The following is a 15,942-nucleotide window of genomic DNA, read 5'->3' as shown; positions in this document are numbered from 1 at the left end:
TCGGGAATCGAACTACCGACATTTGCATATCCGGCTCAAAGCCCAGGCCACTGAGTTATCCAGGTTCCTCAATTCCCATGGCAATTGTAGCGAGGCTTATGGTACTAGATGTTAGGCCCTCACAGGCCGGGGGACTTGGAATTACAGGTCCAGGGAAATTTTTTAATCACAGCAATTCCTGTATATTTCACAGCCGTTCACGAAGCAGGCTTCAAAATATTACAAATACCGCCATGCGCGGGTTTAGCGCTGGTATGAGGCTCTCAACCGGTTGTGACAGAGTGGCAGATTTCGAAATATTACACCTAGGTAGGTAATGTAGTATCAGTATTGGTCATTGAGTAGTTAGGTAATCGAGTACTGGGATGGGTAATAGAGGACCCAGATAGGTAGTCGGATACTCAAACCCATTTATTAGTCGAGTTATTCGAGTAACTGGAAGAACGTATGAATTCTCAGACCAAAATGACCTACTGACCACAGGAATGAGCATCTACTGACTCAACGAATACAGAACTAATATCTGGTGATAACCACCACCTGCTAATGTATTTTCTTTATATACAACTATCAGGCGAACATATAGGAACTCAATTGCCTCCATGTGTACTCAAGAACCATCTGGGTACTCAAAAACTTAAAGTCGAGTACTAGGATAGGGGTAGTCATAAACTCACACACTAAGTATTTCAACCCGAAGGTTTATTTGAAGAGGCAATGATATTGTTCATTACAAATCAAAAACTACATGCATGCTTAATTTACTCACTCACGGTAATTTGGGTCATCCTATACTACCTTTTTCTATTTAGCACAACACAAAAGCTTTACAACCGGAACCCTTTGGAAAGAGGCTCAACGCTTTCTACCCTGGGCTGCTACTCAAGGACTAAATTTGCGTTTTCTGATGCTTCTTACTTTTTGTTGACCATCGTTGTATTTTTTTCAAGTGGCAAAATCGGTTGCCCTTGTAACTGATGCCGCTGCCTTTTGTCCTTCTATCTACTGCAGAAGATGGTTTTCCAACGTTTCAAACACTCATGAATTATTCGTATTCTACAACACCTTTGTCCTCTATTGCAAAATCTCCCCTACCCAACTTCAGTAACATTTTAATAGAGCCTTCTCGAAAATTAGCATAAAGTAAGAAGGACGTGAGTTTGGCATGGCGTAGATCAATGGAATTGGGTAACTCTGACGCATTGAGTTTCTATTTGGCTTCATATATCAATTTTTCCCTGGGTCCCGGAATGTTGTTTATGATGTCGTATAAAATAGGATGTTCCTGTCTATTTTCAGCAGTTGAAGTAACTTTACACTATTTAATTGGAAAATAATAAATTTATTCCGATTTCTTCTCATCAATTCTCAGGTCCAACAAAACAAAAATCAAGACCAATTCTCGCGCTAATGGTCATGAAATAAAACAGTCAAATTACAAATAGTGTTCAAATATGAATCATTTCAATTTTAAAATTATTCTGTATTCAACAAAACTATGAAATTCTCTCTCTCATTGCCGCAAATGGGACTTCTAGGGGAGCAAGAATAATAGCTTACATTCTCCGAAAAATTGCGGGCGATCTACACTGGCATATTCTTACTTCGAATAAGCGTGAAATAAGATTTGATGCTTTCCCAGGGAATAATGTGGGTATATGTTTCTCGGAATTACCACCAGGTTAAGTTTTACATTTTAGCTGACGTTTCGATATCCTACTCGGGGCTCATCGACATTCAGCAGCCCTGAGGATGTGTCTTGAGTGGGAGCTGGAAACGTCGGCTTAAATTGGAATATTTTACCCGGTGGTAATTCCGAGAAACGTTTTTACCCACATCGAGTAAGCGTCTTTACGCTCGTGAAAAATATATTGCTTTCGTGGAAACTGCCACGGTTTATTACACTAAATGATCAATACCGATAAATTAATGTAATTTCTGAAGTTGAAGAATACAGACTTGCCATTTGGTCGTCACTAAAAGAGTGTAGCCTTTCCATATTCTAAAACCGAAGTGGGGAGAAAAAAGGCCCTCGGATTTTGTTGACGGGTGGGGAGGCCGAGGAGAAGGCTTGGGGCAGGAAGGGTGGGGCGAGGAAAGGGTTGCCGGAGAGTGCGTCTGCTCCGACCGCTGGAACCGGTCGCCTTCCCCCGAACGCTAACGCGGGGATGGCGAAAGGATGGATACAAATTGAGCGGAAAAAAGAGGGCGTCGATAGCAGTCAGCGGACGACTTTATTTAGAGAAAATTGAGGGAATGAGCCCTCTCTTTCTCTTTATCTCTTTCAACGTCTGCTGTTAGCTAGAAAAAGTCCTTCATGACATCAATGAGTTGAAGGCACGCCAGACAATTTCCTTTTCATGGGATCCAGAAAAATTAATGATTAAAAATTTCACAAATTTGAGTATTTAGGCTAAAATACTTAGCGAAAAAATCGCTTGCAGCCTACCGTAAAGTAATTTCGCTTGAACCCCGAATGGAACTAATCATTCTCTTGATCAGTTACCGAAGAAATCATGCAGGGTATTTTTCATGGAAGTAACAAATAGATCTTTACGAAAGCGATCACCTCATTTCTTAATCAATCACGCATTCAGTGATATTTAACGAGACCTCTAATATCTTCAGTATAATCATTGAGAATATTCTCCGAATATTTTTATGTCATTGTGTATGTGCACATTTTACATATATTACTTCTTACTAGTATCAAAGTCTTGCACATAATTTTCCAGGATGCTTGTTGTTGAATATATAACATGGACTGTTGCTTTGACAGGTTATAGGATTTCGGTAATTCGATTATGATCGAACACTGCGGTGAGTGATCAGATCTTGCGATTAGTATTAAGTTCTGAGCGCCCTTAAATTGAAATTATTGTACTCCGATCAATAAAGAAATTAAAATATCGCATCCCATGAGTCAATTTTTTGTCGGATTTAGCTGGAAATGCCCGCATTTTATTGTCTACCGAGAAATATCTATTTAAAGGGTTTGTGAAGAGATATTTTCCCGCTCAATAATTAATGACCCATTAAATTGATTTAAATTCATAGAAACATTTTCACTATTTGGACATTCTTTAATGCTTGAATTATCGTTAGATACCACTGTCTTGAAATTAAATAAAAGTTCACCTTACATTGTATCACAAATTAAAAGTGATTTTGACTCATCTGCCAAGTTCCACTAATGAGATCGGAATCGGGTTTTAAATTTAAAAAATTACATTTAATTAGCGCCTTTGTGAAATTAGACCTGATTAAAATTCCAGGCCAGGATTTAGCACCATTTATCTCCTTGCATACAATTTCTTCATTTAATTTTTTAATTGCGTCCCAGCGCAAAAAGAAAGGAGGAAGTATTATAGAGAGCCACCTGCTTTGCCTTATTTCTCAGGGGGAAAAAATTAAAACTTAAGTTTCAATTAACCTCGAGGGAGGAAAAGCCGTTTGACCTTGGAGCGTGTGCTATGAATCCTCCTCCCCTTACTTCTCCTCCAATAATCCCCCCTCCCATCTGCCGAATTTCCCGTCATGAAAAAATCATCCTCCAAATTCTTATGGACTTCTTGTCTTCACTTCTCCCATATCCCCCTTCGATAACCCGTCATCTCCCCCCCCCCCCTCACTTCCCATGCCCCCTGAAGATGGTTTAACTCCCTCCACAAACTTCTCCTCCTCAGAGAAGAAGAAGTTTCCCATCCATTTCTTTCCTCTCTCTCTCTGCCCGACCATCTCCAGTGCTCCAGACCCATTCCCCTCCACTACCATCACATCATCGAGTCCTCCAACCCTCCCCTGTGATTACAAGCGCACCCAGCCTTTCCGATTGTGTTCTTTCTGTTCTTGACAACCAAATGAATTTTCTTCCCCTCCCTCCTTTTTCCATCTTCCCTCTTTTTACTTCTCTTCGCCAAACCCCTCTCACCCAGCCATGGCCTCCGCAACCCCTCCAGAACTTCCGTCACATGCTTCTACCACGAACTTCTGTTTTAACCATTGGTGAATGCCCGGTTCATGAGACTGTGCCTGGATATGTATGCTTGTTTTGTTCGAGATTTTCTTATACTTTCTGCGACTGCATTATTGTCTGGTTATCAAACAAGAATGTCAACTGGTGGAAGAAATGAAATATATTCAGTTTGTAAAATAATCCTGCGAAGAATCCTATATCCCTTCATATAACGTATTGAGGAGGAATTATGTTATATTCTGACCTTAAACGTCAACGGCAATGGCGATTTAAATTTTTAATAAGTCTTTGCTCGTTCATTTGGTCTGTTGCAAGTGTTGTACATTCATGCCTATGTAAAATCACAATCTTTTTTCACTGGAAGCGGTACGTTGGTATTCTCTCGCAGCAATCTAACTATTCCACCACATTTTCATCCTCATAGCCTATATTATATTGCTTTCATTTCAAATGGTAAATATATGGTGGCAGATTATACAGTAGCATCCAAGTAATTAAGTTAGATGGATTGTTATAATTTTTTTACATGCCATAATTATTGATCATTGTCTAATAGTGGTAATAGATTAGATTAATTTCATGGTAATGTGTGGCCTTTTCAGCAGCCATCTCACCTCCAACTCCCTATCCTCTTCCTAAATCCCAAACCCTTTTCCGATACCCTTCTCCTCAACCCCTGAAAGTAACCTTTTTGTCCTCTTCCCTCTTCTTTTTGGGCAATCGAGGACACCTTTTTCCATTTCCTTCATTTTCTCCTTTCCCGCAGAATCTTTGGCATACCTTTCCCATCTCCGTTGTCCAGTCCATCCCGACCGTTCCCTACAGTTTCCGTTTTCTTCGCTTTAATCTCCTCCTCTCTGTCCTCCGTACATCCGCATTCTCTCCCTTTTCCTCTCCTTCCCTTAACTCCTCCTCCTCCCCCCCGTTTCCCTCGAACTCTCTCCGCGGGGAATCCTTTCTTTTCTTTCCTAACCTTTTCCCTCTCTTCACTTCGTGCATTTTTCAATATTGAATCCCTTCAGTTCTTTCCCTCCGCTTTTTTCCTCGTTATATCCTTCTCGATGCTCTATTCTGAATTCGGGATTTTCTATCCGTCTGGTCATAACGCGTGACGATTTTAGATCTAGATGTCCTATCTATCCTTTCCTTTGCTTTTTGTGCGAGCTATTTTACAACTCCCCAAAGAAGAAAAGATTTCCTCCCTTCCTTACCAGGGTTTCTCAGCAGCTGTTCTATTTCGCCCGACGTTTTTCTATGCATTCTAAGCCACGTAATTCACCTCTTCATATATTTTATGGCATTAAGAAAGTTTTTAGGACTGTAATAAACTGTATCTTATATTTGAGGCTATTGTTATCCGCATTCCTGGGATAAACGAATATTCGGCAGTTATGAGCAATCCCAAGCTCAATCTCCGAGCGTTTCAAGAGCGCAGATGGTTTATATCTTTCCTAAACAAGGTTTGCGGTAAATATAAGCATGAAATCGGGCTTAAGAAGCTTAAAACTGTTTAAAACGCCTAAGTCAGTCATATAAATAAAACATCACATCAAATCATAAAATCATCACGTCGTGGAAACTTTGTATAGAAAAGCACTGACACATCATCGCTAAAATAGGAACAAAACATATCACTATTTTAAACCCCAAGGAGCCGATGCGTCTGTATAAATATATTTAAATCCAGAAAATACCCTTCGATGAAGTAATACTATCCTTCGATATGACTTAATCATGAAGAAATGCTACCTCTGTAAACTGCCATGTCATCTGTTGCAATGTATAAAATTCATGGCAGTAAAAGAAAACTCGTAAAAATTATGTGAATACGACACAGTCTTCCTGGGAGATTCATATACAGAGCTGAAGAATGCTTCAAAATTTCAGGGGGCCGGTTTCATTTTTCTGTGAGAAATTTCCGGCAAGGGTCTAATATTATTTTTTAACTTCTGATTAATTGAAGACATGATTAAATGAAAGTGTTTTGTTACAAATTATAAGTTTGGAAAAAATTGAATTTGATGTTGAACAAATGTTATGAATAAAAACTATTATGGATGTAATGAGTGCATAACAGTGCCATAACAAAGCTGAGGATATTTCACCTTCTCTCATGGAACAACTCAACTTTTCCTAGAATTGAACGTAAGACCTTCATCCACTCATGTATTCAATTATTATCAATATTACTATTCTACCGTACATAACTTTGTCCACTTTCAGTGACCAAATTCCAATTGTAACACCCCAGCTCACAGACACCCCTCCCCAACCATATCTTTCCTTCAAGTCCCTCGCCGGTGGAGCAATGTCTCGCATCTGGAATTATCCGACATTATAAGACGGGAATTCCAGGAGATGGGCATCTGGTATTCCTTCGAGGGTCGACGGCGATGGAAAGTATCCCTATACATATATATGTATGTATACCTGAGCTGCTGCTCGCCCTACTGCCATTCCTCCTCCCTGTCTTCTCTCTCTCTCGTCCTTCCATTTTTTTCCTTCGTGGACTTTTTAATCCTTCCTCGTTACCCCTCACACTTCCTCTCCTTTGGGGATCGAGTGTTGCGTCTCCCCTCTCTCACCTAGCTAAAGAATTTCCCTCCACCCACCCCCCTCGGAGGCTCTTCATCCCTCCCGTGGCTCTAGGAGGAAAAAATCAAGCATCCGCCACCTGCCTTTCTCACACACTAACTCTCCTGCCCTCTCTATCTCTCTCAAGATCTCTTACAACTCTCCCCATCGCTCACTGCTTCAACCCTCCATCCCCGATTTCCTTCCATCCACCCATAGGTCCCTCCTCCTCCAACTCCTCCTCAAGAAACTTTCTGGCTTTCCATCTCCTCCTCCTCCTCGTGGCCTTATTTTTTTCAGCTGTCTGAATCCCTTCTTCCTCCTAAACCCTTCCTTTATCTCTCCCCACTACTTCCATCTCCTTTCTTCCCCTTCGTATTCTTCGCCTTCCTATTTCATTTCCCCTTTCTCGCCCTCCCATGGTCACCATTTCTCCTCCAATGCGTGCTCCCTCTTCTATATCTATCCCTGTATTCCTTTTCTCACCCGCCTATTATTACCCTTTCTCTTCCAGTACCTTCTCTCCCGTTCTGTATCTCTCTCCTTCCATTCCTATTCATTTTTCTCGAGAGGAAGTCTTATTTAATTTCACGGACCGCCATCCGCTCCTTTCCAACCCTGCCCTTCTCCACAATTCGTAATTATACGAGTTTTTCCTTCGCGAGATCGTCGCGTTTTACTCTCTTTCCTATAGATCTCCTACTTCTTATTTTTTCCTCGATTTTATGCTTTGGTGGCCGAGTGGTCTTATTTTTTCCATTTTCATCCGTCATTTGCCCCATTTCTTAGGTTTTTTTCCGTTCGAAATTAGATTGTATATTTGTTATCATAATATGTTTCATCTCCGCGTATTCATTCGAGGATGGTTCGAGGCTTGGAAGGGAAACGCCCGAGCGCTTGCCAGGAAAACACCGTCTTATCATATTCTCCAGCCATCTAAATGTGCATGCCAAGGCTTAAATGTGGGAAGCTTGCGTAAACTTCGTGAAAACTTGTTTCTCTCCCTGAAAATCTTCCATTTCATTTGGAGAACACAGCCGCGTGCGAAGGAATTTCCATTTATTTACCACATTTCTTAATTTTCACCCAGCTACATGAATATATATATGTACCTGCTTCAAGACTTACTTGAATATTTTAGGATAACTTGACATATTTTATTTGCTCACTATTTTCATCTCGCCTACACCCTTTCCCAAGTTTTTACCCCCTCCGGATTAATATCGTATGTTTTTATTTTGTAGAAATAATTTAATGATGCAATTAAAATTTACCTTTGATTGTTGAAAATATGAATCTACGGCATTTATAATTGGGAGAGTGCATTATAATTGGTTCTCGTTTTTATAAATGCACAAATCACTACGTAAAGAAGTAACTTCCTGCAGAGCCACGCCTACAGGTGCACATGCACTTATGTAAACTCAGCAGTAAAAGGCCACATAACTCCATTATTTTCTAAAACAACTTTTTTTCGAATTTCTTTTTATCATTGCACAAGAATTTTAGGCTTTTTATCCTTTTCATAAACAGACGCATTGTGAAGCATTATCGCCACACTCCGTTGACTGAAGCTCTCTATCATGATGTGCGTCATGCCACACATGAGCAAGAAATTGCTACACGATAGAGCAATAATCCCACCATAATCTCAACTGGTCTCTGTATGTCGACCAGCTACATGCGTGTCGTTCAAGCCAAGAGGTGGAATGCATCCATCATAGATGAAAATGAGCGGGCGAAAGGTTTGTAAGGGCCAAGGGTAATTACGCTCAACACGAAGAAAAAGTTTGTAACCGCATAGCACCAGGATGGTCATTTGAGTGGGGTCTGTTCTAGAGAGTGAAATATCACCAACAAGCAATTCGCTACACGTTGCTTAAATAGCCTTTGCACCAAAACATACACAGATTAGCCGGGGATGAGATGTCACTCAACGTACGATATTAGAGTTTTTTTTAAACGATGGAGCCGCGGAAGTCACCAACCCTACATACCCTCTTCTATTACGAAACTGAACACCATTCCTGATTTCAAGCTTAAATTATTTTCAACGCTTCATGTTAAATGAAATGACTTAGGTATCCTAATCTTTCGGTCTTGCCCTGGTTTTAGGATATAGGTTGGCGTTAGTTGAGAATGGCGTGAGTAGGCGTTGTATTGAAATACAGAGGTCCCGGGTGCGTATTCTGATAGTGGCGGAGATTTTTCTCAGGGAATCGGATACCTACTTAGGGGGTATATGAAGGGTTCTTTGAGAAAAGTACTCCACTCGTATGCTGGGAATTAAAACCGTGGTCGCCATGGCACCTTTGATTGATAGGAGCTAAGGATGAAAATATTAAGGATGGACGGAAACCCGACGTCGAGTTTCTTTTCTCCATTCTTATTTCTAAGTGCCATACCTTATATATAATTAAATAATCTATTTATTAAAAATTGATCCATTAAGAAAATAAATAATTTAACGTCCTGATTACGAAAACTTATTTTGGAAACTGAGAAAGACTGGAAATTGAAGAATTTTCGGGGGAAATTTAAAATATATTTTTTAAATTTATAATCAAAGGTTGAGATCAAACATTGGGTTCCTCTCCATCCCTCATTTCCAACCGTTTCCCTAATTCTTCAAATGACATTAGGTATCGAGTGATCTCACCAAGCCATAATAAAAAATGATACTTCAAGATATTTTGCTTTATCTTATTGTTAGATAGGAGGAAGAGGAGGAACGTATTTAGGTCGCCAGTTGTCTAGGTCGCAGTGAACGCCAATCGGTCGTAGAGTGTTTTCCGATGTGTGTGTTGTCGTCCACGAGAGAGGCGCGCGATCTGAGCCGCGGAGATGACGCTCTCTGACGTGTGCCACTTTTTTCTGTTATTCATGGGGAAAGAGAATGTAGGAATCGGTCCGCAGTTTCAGCCTGACGTGTTGACGAATTCCTCCTCATATTTCTATAAGAACGGATAAATTATGCTAAGGATATGGAACCTTGAAACAGCTTAATAGTTTTACACATAAAATCGGCAGTTTTGAGGCCATATATGTTAGGTATTTGAATACGGTGCTGAAGATGATGGTGCATAATAAAATCCATCGACACTTGAATAGCGTTTCTAGCATCGAGTGCACGGAGTTTTTTTTTAGAAAAACCTTAAATGAATAAGCTTATCTAATGGGAAAAAAATGAGTATAAGCTGTAAGTGATTGTTATTTCGCAGATGTTTTTTCTTCCCAATATAGATTTATTTTAAATTAAATAACTTAAATGACCTGGTTACATTTCGAATTTAAGGTTGATGCTTAAGAAAAGGGGCAGGTGAAAAAATACCAATCTGATTCTTGGATACAGTTTTATTTTTTCCATATTTCCAATCAAAGGGGTAATTTCTCAACCTTGAAGTGATGTCATGTGGTTGCAATTGAAAGCTTTCAACTGAAAAAACAGGCACGTGCGGTTTTGCGATTTCTGCAGGATGCCTCTCAAATGCCGAAACCAGTGGTTCAATAAGAGGAAGTTAACAACACATTCTGTTAACAATAGCGAATTCAATATACAATGCAACTACATTTTCGCTTTATTTTCGGACACAAAGTTAGCAAGTAATAAACTATTTGAATCGTTTATGATTGCATATGATCTCAGAGATTCAGTCGAGAATTTTTAACGACAAGTATAATACTCATTTTCATGTCAAATTTGTGCCTAAAATTTAATATTTTAGGTATCAAACAGAGCGATTTTTTTCAGCTGCAAAAAAAACCTTCCTTTCCTTAAGTAATTTCATTGCCGCGAGGGGAATTTCTCCCTTACCCTTGGGTGAATCGGCAACTGAGGCTAATGACGTGGAAAATGACGCAGAAGAGTGAAGCCTTTTAAGATGGGACGAGACGTGTTTTTTGTTCTCTTTGAAAGCCTTATTTATAACCCCTTACCGCTGTTTTGTGACTTCACAACTCGTGCAATGCTTCCTGAGCTCGTTCTTGGTGAGCTTTGGCAGTAGAGCCCCTCCTGATCTTTAGGAGATCAATTAATACAGAAAAAAACATGCTAGAAATGGTAATTAATATCGCATTGCATTGCCGGCCTCGGTAGCGGCGGGGTGAAGTCCTCGGCTGCTAAACTAAAGGACTCGGGCTCAAGTCCCTCCTGGTTAAATTAATCTTACCCTTATCTTGTGCATGGAAGTTTGTGCACGTTAAATTGTTAAATTTTATCAAAAACTCCATTGTAAAAGCCGAACAGTGCTGTTTTCTGAGGTACGAAATAAATAAATAAAATTAGTGTTAAACCACAATGTTTTTAGAATAGAATCAGAACTATTCACATAGCTTTTCGTTTTGAAATAAATTCATCAAGAAAACAGCATCGATTGGTTTAAAATCATAATAATAATGATAGGTCATGAGTTTTATAATCACAAACTGCTCAATTCTATTGCATTTTATTTACATCCCCTCTGCTTTTCTTGCTTTTGCATCTGGATCTTCAGCTTCAATTGCACTGACGTTTTGGTGAAGCAGTCCACCATTGCCTTTAGGGTAAACTTCATTGGCCGTGCAGGCGCTAAGGGCTTAGTTACCGAATATTTGGTGTACTTTCAACGTTAACCCTGGTGGGAAACCTGGTAACACTCTATTCCTAGTATTTGTGGGAAAATCCTTATGTAATCTTCGCTAAAAGGAGATACTCATGATAGATTACGCTCTGACATGAAAATCTTCAACCAATTTTCACTCTGTTATTTTAAATGCTTTTCCATGGTTGGTTATTGTAAAAAAGTAAGAACAAGAAAATTATACAGTCTTTAAATATTTATATTGTTTCTTACTCTAATATTTCTTTCATCACATTTCATCAAATCCATAGCTCTCTTTCGAAATGATATCCGATATTTTTTTATTGTTTACTTGCTAAATTTTTTATTTCTTGTAACTAGGTCTTCCCCTTCAAGAACGTCATAAGGATGTGCAGGAAGAGGAAGATAAAATAATGCTGTACAAATTTACTTCTGCTTTTCTTTCCGATAATACCTACATCATGAACCAGATGATTCATCGCAGCACTGAATATTTGTTAGTTAAGCCTAAAGAAACTTGTTAGTGTTTCCGATAGCATCAAAGTATGAATATTCTTTTACATTATACGGTATCCAATTTATATCTTTGTGAATGCCAATATCTTTGACTCCAGGGTTCTTCGTTGGGATTGAGGAGATCAAAATCGAGAGAGAGAGGAATGGTGTGATTTTGAGATCACTTTATAGATTCATTCCTTGTCAGAAGGATTTACGTATTCTGGCAGTGCAGCACGGTGGCTTTGAACCGCATCCGCGAATTCAAGAGTGGGGAGGGGTGGAGGGGGAAGTAGGAGGGAGGAGTGAGAGGGAGGAGAGGAGGGTGTTGGTGGTGCAGTACTTCCCTCGACTTACAAGTCACGCCACCTTACGAGTCGTCCCGTCAAGGAACTAGCGGCTCGGAGCTCTCTAGTTGAGCAGGCATGGACTGCCGCCTCTTCTTCGAGCACGTTCCCCTGCCGTCCTCCTCTTCTTCTACTTCCGAACTTCTTTCCGTCGGAGGATCTCCTCGAGATTTTTTTCTTCTTCCCAGGCACGCCTCGCCTTTGAAGCTACGACTCCATCCTGCTCGGGAAGTTTACCATCACATGTTATCGCCCAGAGCCGACTCTCGTCTCCGGGATGGATCTAAGAGTTTGCGAAGTGAGGTCATACTCAGTGAGCTCTGTTCGGACTTGAAATGAGATCGTGGTGTTGAAAGTCACCGGCAATCTCCCGGATTCGTTTTTGTCACGTGGTCTTAGAGATAGGATGAGTCATATGATTACCTTTTTGCATTTGTTGTGTCTTCAAATTAACAGATGAACCAATGTCGTATGGAACTGTTCGTTATTCTTCGAGTGTTTGTCGAATGAATCGATTTTTATCATAAATAATACTGTTTCCTATACATTTTAGGTAGAAGCCTGGTTCGAAGTATGGTATAAACTTTCTTATTGGTTTTTTCTTGCTGCATTTTTAAGCCATAGTCAGTGGATTGTTTCCTTGCTTATTTTATATCTCAATGAACATTTAAATATAATCCTAATCAATAAGTATTCTGTAACAATACGAGCACATCCGCTACTTAGTTTAGTATTTTCTTAATTGATAAACATAGCTTATGCTGGTAGTGCAGTGTAAGTAAAAGTGTATACACTTAGCTCAAGGTCTCGAGATGTACTTATTGGAATCGCTGAATAGGCAAATTAGTTTAGTATATACCACGCGCAGTTTTTTGAAACGATGGTGTAAGCTCAAGGTTTTGAGGAATTCATAGATATCGTACCTTGATAGCGATGTCATGATAATTGTTTTGACGAAGCCATGATCGTAAAAGATAATATAATAAATGTACGATTCAAAGGTTCTTTAGCATGTGCATTTCTTTTAAGGAAATTGGCTCACGATATTTTTTTATTTCTGGAATCTAGTTCTATGCCAACCCGATACACGTGAGAGTGTTTCTAAATCCTTGTTACTTTTTTCGTTACAGGTAAGGAGCCGTCCCATTGTAATACTCCTAGTTTTGGAAACGGAAACCCCAACAGCAGTGAGTAAACTTCCCCCCTATCTCTCGCCAGGGATCTTTCGGTAAGGGTATGGATTGCGTGACCGCCAAAAGTTCAACCTCCCTCCCCACCCCACCTCCCCTTGCTCTTGGAAATTCTCCAAAAATACTGTTTACCGAATCCCCGCCATGGCTGGAAAATCCACTGCTCTCCTGCTGTTTTAATTTCATCGTGATGGTGATGTTGACCTTGTAGTTTTCTTTGAGTCCCATTCGCGCTGTTTTGCTTAAAATTTTAAACTTGAGGCATACCGGGGGTGAATTGCTTACTCGATTATTTCTTCTCTTCTTAGATAAGGTTAAATTTTATGCATGGGTCTAAGCAAACGATGTCGTCTATTAAAAACACCAGTTTTGTTATATCAACTCACCTCCTACTGGAGGAAAACGATCATTGCGAAACTATTATTAAAAATTGATTTTATTATTGACTGCGTTCAATTACGATGTAAACTCGTCGAATCTTACGCTATTAGAAGCAGTTTTAGTCAATTCTCTATAGAGGCTGAATAAATTTTTAAAGATATGATATCAAATAAACCTCGTGTATGTGAACTAAAATATTATTCTCAATATTATTTCATTTCTATTATCGTTTATTTACTTTATAAAAGCAAAATATTTTTTCGATAGCGACGCATCTTTTATGTTCATATCTTCGTGCATAAGTTAATTTTTATCATAGAAAAAATTAGACTTATGGCCTTTTTGACATGGCAGTATTATCATATTATTTCGCCTGTATTCGGGGAATACTATGAACACGAGGTAAATTTCAATCCATTTTATGCTCCACTCCATGCTTGCATTCCAAATGACTGCTATTACTTAATTGGGCAATTTCTCAATGGAGCTGCTGTAACTTAATATTTCACGCATTTACATGTACTATAAGTAGCTTCAGAGTTTCATGTATCTCCAACCTAATGTGCTAGTGAAGTTTACTACTTTTCGACCGATAACGACTCAAGTAGAAATGGTGAATCTCTTTACCTTCTTGTTAAATATTTCCGTCGTCCTACATGTGGACTCGAGATATGCATTCCACCAACATGAGCCGTTTCAGTTATTTTTATTACAGTTACTCCATCGACCGTTTTCTCTTACACTCATCGGATTTCAGTGCCAGCTGTGCAATTACTTGGGTTTCGCTCCGTTGCCAGGAGATCGCGTATCTATCGTGGCACCAAGTAAAGGTAGGAAAAAAGTGAGTAACGGCGAGCGGGTGAAAAAGGGAAGGGCGTGAAGGATGAAACTAATGGATGTGGATGCCGAGTTACGGGCGTGCGGAAAAGTTGGTGAGGGCGAGGTAAAAAAAAAAGTAGCGGAAGAGAAATAATATGTAAGTTACCATCGATTTCGTGACGCCTGGCGTAGAGAGTATGGGAGTATTTCATATTTCCTCGGGATGAAAATGCTCATCGAAAACAAGGCCGAAGGCCGTATTGTATAGCATGCGGCTAAACTTCGATAAAACTGGAGGGAAATCTGTGCTTTATTACCATTAACGTAACCATGTCTAACATGAAAAAGAAATATGATTGATGGGGAACTACATGGATGTCTAGTTTGGTCAGTAATAACACTTCAAAATTCTGTCGTATCCAAAAATGATGCAAATGTCTCATCCAAAGCAAAATAATTTGCAACGATCAAGTTTTTGTTCAGGGTATTCCAAAAGTTGGAAGCATCATTTTTATTTTCAAACCTATTATCATTAGATAAATTTTTCTTCATGAACCTTTACATTCCTTTAATTTTGATTCCATCGAACCTCTGGTAGCTTCATTCAATATGAATTTTTCCACATTTAAGCTTACCACGGTAGCGTGTCGGAAAAATTTATTTGAGTTCAAATTCGTTAATGATATCCATAAAATTACTCAAATGCACTTTACTTTCATTCGACTCAGGCCATATTAATAAAATATCGTTATGTGCTTAATTCAGGAGTAGTTGGGTTATTTTTATGATAACTTTAAACAGATTGTGATTTATTGTTCCGGTAAATTCATCTATAAAGAAGGCATAATACATATTTGTAGTTGTGCACTAATTAGAGGAAGATATAATAACGCCTATTGCATAATTAATTATGAATTTATTTTTGCAAATATCTCCTTTTTCGGTGCGGCCATCTTGTCAAAATCTGCTGAGAAATGCAAAACGGCGGAATTAGACAAAATTTATGGCACATGCATTTCTCATTGTAAGTAGCCTGCCATTATTCCTTCCATTATCACCTCGGAAAAAATAGCCATAGCCATATAACACTACAAAATGCATTATTATTACAAAAATGTCATCGATAAATATTGAGGGATGGTAGCGTAAAATATTACCGTTAGGAATTGGCATGAATAATAACAGACGCGATATCTTTCATTATTTATTGATTTAGAATTTGAACCCATCAATCTTTTGAGGACATTCTTGGAAAAAAAATCCGTCGATTTTTCTCAGGAGGTACTCATGAGCACGAAACCCTTCTATTTGTGATAAAAATTCCTCCCAGTCTTAGTATCATCTTTCTCCGACACTGCATAGCAATTTCCGGGCAGTTTGTTCTCACCTGAGATAGACTTCCTCCTCTCCGAAATTTGGCGTGGTGGGACTTGTTCCTTTCCCGAGAGAATTCCCCAAATTCTGCCGAAATCGCCGCATTTTTCGAGTCGTTAACATTTCTTTTTGCCGCTCGAGCTCTTGATTAAGGCTAAAACAGAAAAATTTCCTTCGCTCGGAAGTGGCACTCTTGCAAAATCGTG

This window comes from Ischnura elegans, chromosome 1 (assembly GCF_921293095.1).
Source record: "Ischnura elegans chromosome 1, ioIscEleg1.1, whole genome shotgun sequence".
Classification (NCBI taxonomy): Eukaryota; Metazoa; Arthropoda; class Insecta; order Odonata; family Coenagrionidae; genus Ischnura; species Ischnura elegans.
The sequence above is the reverse complement of the archived record's forward strand: the minus strand, read 5'-3'. Positions refer to the sequence as shown.